The 8,450-nt window shown below is 40.5% G+C and overlaps 1 long non-coding RNA gene across 1 annotated transcript; it reads left to right on the forward strand.

The window, feature by feature from the left end:
- The first annotated feature begins 880 nt into the window (after positions 1-880).
- On the forward strand, positions 881-5,780 carry LOC131404192 (uncharacterized). Its single transcript, XR_009219753.1, has 3 exons — positions 881-989; positions 4,334-4,468; positions 5,336-5,780. It is a non-coding gene; the product is annotated as an uncharacterized LOC131404192 (long non-coding RNA).
- The last annotated feature ends 2,670 nt before the right edge of the window (positions 5,781-8,450 follow it).

The following is an 8,450-nucleotide window of genomic DNA, read 5'->3' on the forward strand; positions in this document are numbered from 1 at the left end:
TAAACTTTCAAAGAATTAAAAGGAAGGGGAAAATAAAGAAAATTTCATCATTCACACTTAAGTATTTAAGATGAAATGTCATGATATGGGTGATTTGCTTTAAAATCCTTAAGTAAAGGTAGAGAGAAGGGTTAAATAAAGTACTTATGGTAGAACATTGGTAATTGTCCTATCTATGTGAGAAAGGTATAGAGATTTATCATACTATTTTCTTACTTTTATGTATATTTGAATTTTTTTAAGGAAAAAGGAAAAAAAAATACCAGAAAGGGAGTAAAAATGCAAAAAAAGCACAATAAATAGAAAGCAGAAAATCAAATAGCAGAAATAAATCCAATGAGATCAATAATCCTAATAAGCAAAAATGTGCCAGTCATACTAACTAAAAGTAAAAGACTTTCAGATTGGAAAAAAAATAATGAAACAAAACCAAAATACAGGCATATACCATCTACAACAGAGACAACTAAAATAAAATGATAAAGTAATGATAAGAGTAAAGAAATAAAAAAGGATATACTGGCAAAAACTAACCAAAAGAGGGGCCAGCCCAGTGGCATAGTGGTTAAGTTCATGCACCTTGTTTCAGTGGCCCGGGGTTTGTGGCTTCAGATCCCAGGAATGGACCTACACACCACTCATTAAGCCATGCTGTGGCAGTGTCCCACATACAAAATAGAGGAAGACTGGAACCAATGTTGGCTCAGGGACCATCTTCCTCAAGCAAAAAGAGAAAGATTGGCAAGAGATGTTAGCTCAGGGCCAATCTTCCTCACCAAAAAAAAAAAATATATCAGAAAGAAAGGTGACTGATACTTGATGAAATAGATCCTAGAGCCAAAATTGTTATTAAATATAGCAGACAGTTGATTGCCCACCCAATATCCATCTTTCCTTTCTTCCTTCATAATAGAACACGGCTCTTGGTTTGGTTACCCGTCTCTCTATCACGGGACTTAGAGGAAGCTGACCTCATCCCCAACTCATAGGTAAGCATTGATTTGTGTCTGTCAGTCAGTGAGATCTTTTTTCACGTGCCAGCGATTGGTTGTGAAGCAGACACATCACCCCTGTCTGGCCAATGAGAAGTAAAGGAGGCTGTGGAGGGCTGCTGGGAAAGATTTTCTCGGGTACAAAGAGACGCTGAAAAATGTAGTCCCTTCCTCCCTCTGGACGTTGTTGTGTCTGGATGTGCTGCCTGCAGTGGCCACTCTGCAGTGGCCACAGTGACCATGATGAGGGCTGGCCTGAAAGCAGAACAACACACTGAGGATGGCCGAGCAAGAAATGAAGGAAATCGTGTTCCCTGATGAAATCATCAAGCGGCTAAATCAACAAACAAGGAGCCCTCCTGTGCTTATCCAGGTTCTCTGAAAAGGAGATGCCAAGACAGGATTAAATGTGCAGGGATTTTATTAAGGAAATGAGAGGAAATGGGAGGGAGCTCGGAAAGGCTGGGAGAACGATCAGACTGCAAGGTAAGTCTAATTCCTGAGGAAAAGAGAGGGAAGGAAGGTGGATGGAAGTGTCCATGGCTGTCTAGGAGTCCACAAGCCAAAATCAGTTGTCAGAGGAATCCGTGTCTCCCAGGAATGGGCCTGCTTTAGTCTCCTTGCTGCTCTCGGTCACTGGCTGCTCTGGGAGCAGCCTGTGGAAAGCACGGCTTCCACCAAAGTGCAGCGATGATTTTCAGAGTACAGCAGCGAAAGTTCTTGGTCAATCATGCTCTCTATAGTTAGAGGTCTGCAAGACACATTCTTATGGCTACCACTCCTTTACCCCTCTACCCCTCTTTTTTGGACTTCTTTCCATGTAAGATAATAAGATTCCTAGTCGTTCAAGCCAAAGGCATCCTGACTTACTATGTATAAAGAGAGACGCCATGCAATGATAAAACAAGCAGGTCGCAAGGAGAATACAACAATTCCATACTTGTGTTTGCCTAATAGCTCAGCATCTAAGTGTACGAAGGAAACGCTGCCAGACCTATGAGGAGACAAATCCACATTGATAGTGGGCTGTTTTAACACCTCTCTCAGTGATTTATAGCTTAATCAAATAAAATATTGGTAAAGATACAGGAGAGTTAAACATCGTAATTAACAAACCCAATCATTCAAAAATATTCAAGTCATTTCTCATGCACACAGAAGACTTACAAAAAAATAAGTGTGTGATGGCAAGAATCAATGACTGTCAAATAACCAATGTGCACCTTTGGCAAGTATGTAGAAGAAAGAGTATTCTTATATTCTGTTGGTGAAATGTAAACTGTTCCGACTCTTCAAAAGGTTTATTGGCAAATACCAATCAAAATATAAAATATATACTTTTTGTCAAAGCAATACATGTGTTTGGAAACCTACAAAATAATATGGAAGTATTTGTACCAAAAAGCCACAATCTCCCACCCATTTCACTGCCAATTGCAACTTTCTCCACTTCCCATCCTGACCCAGGGCAACCTCTTAACTGTTCCTGTTTTTAGTTCTACTGTCCATATAGTTGTTACTGCCATAACTCCAGGCAATGTGTTATACTTCTCTTCTCTGATTTATTAACTTTTCTAAACTATCTATAAACTACACAATTTAGAAAACAGAAAATTTTTCTTATTTAATACTTTTCCTACTTTCCTAAATAGCTTGTAAGGAGATATATAGAGATAGATGATAGATACATAGATAGATACATAGATAGATGATAGATAGATAGATAGATAGATAGATAGATAGATAGATAGATAGATAGATATAGAGAAACAGACAAGCAGACAGAAATATAGACAGATACTCTTAATAGTTATTAAAAGTTTGTTACCTTGTATATTTTATTTAAACCTTATTTACTATTCATTACTTTAGACAGTAGCCCTTGATCATCACTTTAAAGATGAAGACATTAGCCTCCTTACTCATTCCCTACCTTTCCTCACCCTCAACATACCCCAACCTCCATTAGCTTCACTTTTATTTTCGTATCATCAAAATTTTTAACCGTGGGGCTGGCCTGGTGGTGTAGTGGTTAAGGTTGTGCGCTCCACTTCAGCAGCCCTGGGTTCACAGGTTCGGATCCCGGGCACAGACCCACGCACCGCTCATCAAGCCATGCTGTGGCGGCATCCCATATGCAAAATAGAGGAATATGGGCATAGATATTAGCTCATAGCTAATCTTCCTCAGCAAAAAGAGGAAGATTTGAATGGATGTTAGCTCAGGGCTGATCTTCTTCATCAAAAAAAAAAAAATTTTAACTGTTACCTTTTTTGAACAACAACCAAAAACCAAGTCTTCCATGCTTTTCCCATAGATATGTTCTAAAAGTTAGCTTCTGAAAGATAGGAAATTGCCTCCAGAATTAGAGGGACAGGTGAGATAAGGACCTAAGTAAAAGCCCCAGAATCACAGGACTGGGTTCCAAACCCACCTCTATCACTGACTAACCATTACTAGGGTTCTTGGGTAAGACAATTCTGTGGCCCTGTTTCTTCATCTGTAAAATGAACGGCTTGGCCTAGGCTGCTTGTCTAGAATCTTTCAGCATCATTAGGAAAAATGAAAATAGAATGGAATTATTTGATCCAAGTGCCAAAAAGGAAAGCTACACTCATAGCTTAGAAAATAGTTTTGGGCTAAAGTAAAAAGCATGTCAACAGTGACCTTAACTCATGCTACTGGAGTTCAATGTGTTTCTGCTCCAGTGGTATGCAGAGATCGCATATTTATTCAATTCTTTCTGTTAGAAAATTAAAATGCAAATATATGTTAATTATGGACATTATAAATGAGAACAAGAAAGAAAAATAAAATCCTGATTACTGGTTGGCTAAAGGGACATTAGCAAAATCCTGAAATGAAACCCAAAAATCCACACTTAGAGAACCACAGCCAAGATAAATCTCCACTCTTGTCCCTGCATTTCTAAAGTCTCTACCATCATTAGTGCTCAGTGCTCCTGGCTGTGTTAACATTTCACGTACGTAGGAGGTACAGAATCTCAATCCACAAAACTCAAGTATGCCAGAATTCAACTTTATTTTCTATATATGACCTTACTTTCTATCTCAAACTTTCCATTCCATCTTTTGGCAGAGACTTCAATCAGACACTTCTGGGTAAAATCAATCAAGTCAGGGTTTTCTTCTCTCGACCCTTATCCCTGTGGTTGCAATTAAGTTCCAAGAACAAAGAAGGGGCAGAGACTGTAATACTTAGCATGAGAGCATGGGAAATGGCCTTTGGTTGTGGTCTCATCTGTCTACACTGACATCTACTATAGCATCCTGGTTCCCTCCAGTCACTGATAGACACCTTTCCCCCGTTGATGTCTGAAGAGCCGTGCACGCCCTGTATGGTCCCTGGTCAGTCGCATTCTCCATTCCAGCCATGCTGCTGCACCCCTCATCCCAATGAGAGGCTTCCCCAGGTCCTGGAGCCTCCTTCAGCTAGTCCTCTGGCCCTCTCAGCAGGTACGTGGAAAATATTTAGATGTTCTCCCTGCCAATCTCAGATTATAAGAAACCTGACAGCTGTGTCAGGCCCTCTCTGTCTGGACAGAGCATGTCAGCATTTCCATTCTTCTGTTCTCACCACACAATGAGGAGTGCTGGATATTCTATGACTTGTCTTTCCTGATCACTCAGTATGAAGGACAGGTCTCCCCTGCCTTTGGTTCACATATTCTCTCACTCCTTAACGCTTTGCCAGGAAAAATGTCCTTTCTCAGAAGTACATAATGCCTCATCCAACCTTCTTTAACCCCTTCTGCTTTGCCAACATCCTCAATTTACAGGTGAAATAAGTAAAGCCCAGAGAAGTTAACACACAGCCCAAGACCACACAGCTTATTACCTCCCTTGGCTCCTGTTTCCTCATTTATTTATCTATCTGTTCATTCGTCAAATAAACACTTGCTGAATTCCAACAACTGCCATTCACCAAGAATAAGACAATATCACTGCTTTTGAGCAATTCACACTCTAGCAAGGGAGGCAGAGTTGTTATCAGATAATGACAATTCAGTTAAATAATTGGCCAAATAGACAGATGAACAAGTAAGATGACAGCTTATTGTGGGAGACTCTCTGGAAATTTCCCTACTGGAACCTGAACTCCCACCCATCCTGACACTTCTTCTTCCGATAGGAAACAGAGAGGATTAGCAGACTGATCATTTGCTATTCTTCTGTAAGCAGTCGCTAAAATTACAGCAACTTTTCCCAGAAAACAGGCACATACATTCAACAAGGGGAGAAAATAGTATTATCTAAATATTCCTAACTTGAAGTTTTTCTTTGTTTATGAAATCATGTAAACTTTTTATGTTTCTATAAAAGAATACACAGAAAACTGTCCCACAATATCCAAAGTCATGTAAGTGCACAGTGATTGAAGATAACCATGGATCCACACTTCTGCCATGAAGAAAATCATAAAGTCAGAACCGCACTCCACCCCAACTGTGTGAGAATAGCCCAGGTAGGTCTGCAGAAGTTTCACCATTCCACATGGCAAACTTTCTCCAAGGCAGCTGCCTACATCAGTTCTGGGGCTCAGAACAATTCAGGCAGTGGGCAGAAGCCGGGAGGTTAATGCTTTGATGTTACTTGGTACAGGTCCCAGTTCCTTGGAATTCCTGATTCATTGAAATCAGAAGATTTAAAGTATAGTCTATCCTGGAGAAAGAAGACAGCCCCAGTGCTCTGTAGACCTGAAAACAGTAGCACAGAAGACAGAGAGTGCTGCGCTCTCATCAGGCAAGCATGAGGGGTGGGAGAGCAAATGGACCAGTAGGCTGGAAGTGAAATGGTAGTGGAGGGAACATTGTCAAAGGAGAAGCTATCAACTAGGCTTCAGCTACTCTGAAAACAGCTCTAGACTGGGGGCAGTGTGAGGCTGTTGTGAACAAAAGTCATGGGGCATTCGGAGTAGAAAAATAAAGGGCTGCTAGCAGGAAAGTTGAGAAACCATGCCATATGCAGAGCCCTAACTCAAACCCAGATTACAGTCAAGAAGCAAGTACCTCTTGGGCCACCTTCAAAAAGCAAGAAAGATAAGATGTAGTCAAATAACTACATCTGGTTATGGATACCCAAAAGATATAGGGACACTCCCTACTATGGTAAAAGAAAGGGTGGCAGTTAAGGGTGCTTCAGAAAGGAGACGTGGGTAGAAATAAAGAATATATTTGGACAGTATGGGAAATGGCCAAGAAAAACAGAGAAAATGACTGAGGTGAAGCAGAGGTATAGAACAAAAGAGAGGAGCTATCCCCTGCAGAGGTAAGGACTCGTGTGAGACCTGCGTCAGAGAAATGGCCATATTTGAAAGACACCAAAGTGGAAAGGATGGGAAGGGAGAATATCAGGGAAATCAAGAGAAGGAAAAATCATGGGAAATGAGCTCAGTATGTTCAGAAGACTCCAGAACGGATCCATAGGAAAGAGCCTGGGACCAGGGGAAGAAATGAACAGAAAGGAAGGAATCCTGAGTGAACAGAGGCATGCACAGGAAGCCCCAAAAGTCATAAATGGAAAAACAGGAAAATTGGAATGTGCTGGTGGATTTGAAAACCTGAGAAGATAGGGAGAGTTGTAAACATTAAGTATTTAAATACTTATTTAAAATAGTAGGTCTGTGAAGATCAAATCAGATCATAGATGTAAACAGGCTACCAAAAATCTATACAGTTATATAATTGTAATTTATAGTTTTGTGATTATATTATTAACAATAATAATATGAATAAAACAGATCCATTATCTCAAAGCTACTAAATATTAGCTTAAGTACAGAAACTTAAGAGCAGCCTTTGTTGTGCTTCCAGCACTTAGCACTAAAGTGAAGAAGCCATTAGGATAGGGCCAGACATGAGCTCATTCAGGAAGCTGGATATTAAATGGCCCAGGGATGGAGGGCCCACCCATGAACTAGTAGCAGAAATTCATCTCTCATTCCCAAAGGAATAGTTGTTCAACACAAGGATAACTCATGCTCTCCATGCTGCTTCTTTTTTAATACCTCATCTATTTCCCCAAGGCACCCATAGCCCTGAGCACCAGATATGGCTGGTTGTCCCTCAAAATATGTTTACTCTTTATTCCTTCAGTTAGTATTTCCCCCAAAATTTTAGCTTGACATATGGCTGACCAGCTCAAGTGTGCATTTCTCAGCATCCCTTGCAGCTATGTGTGTCATGTGACTATGTTCTGGTCAATGTGATGAGAGAGAAAGCAATACTTGCAGCTTACAGGTTGTGCCCTCCACATTATTCCTCTTCTCACTGGCCAGAATGTGGCTATGATGACAAGAAGCATAGCATCCATCTTAGGCTATAAGATGGAGAAAGTGCATTGAGGATGGCAGAGCAATGAGATGGGGGGAACCTGGATCCCCAATATTGTGAGGCCACTATATCTGCCCTGTAATGCTTATGTTCAGACTATTATATGAGAGATGTTATTTGGGCCTTTGTTAGCAGCCATACTAGTATCATAACTAAAATGATACTAAAACAGTATCATTTATGTAATAGGTATGAATTTTCCAATCCATATTCTCAAATGTGCAAGAAATGTGAGTTAATTTTGCATTATGTCAGCTTAGAATCTCTATTCCAAGCTCCATCTAATTTGATGGTGAAAAAAATCACCTCAACTAAGTCAGAGTTTTCTCATCCAGTCAGGGTTTTCTCCACTCCCTGGTCTTCTGAGGATTTATAGTGTCCAGATGTGAGGAGGGACTTGTGAACCTGGCCATGAACAAGAAAAGCTGGCATCTTTCAATTTGTAAGTTGTTTAGGTATCTAGATTCCTCTAGTCCTCAGGTCCATGGGACATTTGTTGACAGTCCACACCCCCCCAAGCATGAGGCCCCTCCAGATACTGGCCTTTTCTCAGCTATGTGCTTACTACTGGCAGTGGCATGGGAAAATGAAATCTTACTGTTCTCACACCTCATTCAGACTTGTGCCTCAGGCCCCTCTGCCTAGGCATCCCGTGTGGATTTCTAATCCCTGTTCTTCCACGTTCTAATAGCACAAAAGAGCTTGTGCCTTCCCAAGGCAATGAAAAAGGGAGCAGGGCATAGCCCCCTCTATTCTTGAATCCACAATCTTCTCTAGTTATTCTCTTACCACCTTCTCTACCAACCCCTAACATTTCAAATTTAAAAACCAAGAATTTGATACCTGTTGTGACAATCCACCTTAGACTAATGAAGGTCTAATATCATTACTCCATATGTGGCAAAATGATACCCTATTCAGATTTTCAACAATTCCAATTCACCAACCACTCTTCAGTGGGCTTAAAAATACATTTATGCCTAGTTAAGCTTTTCCTCTAGACATCTTACATTCCAAATGACTCAACTATGTATGACCATTGACCAAATCCCTACATAGTGTACTCTGGCTTGCCTTCCAAACCATGTAAATATCCTTATATCCAT

Source organism: Diceros bicornis, chromosome 1 (assembly GCF_020826845.1).
Source record: "Diceros bicornis minor isolate mBicDic1 chromosome 1, mDicBic1.mat.cur, whole genome shotgun sequence".
NCBI classification, from domain to species: domain Eukaryota; kingdom Metazoa; phylum Chordata; class Mammalia; order Perissodactyla; family Rhinocerotidae; genus Diceros; species Diceros bicornis.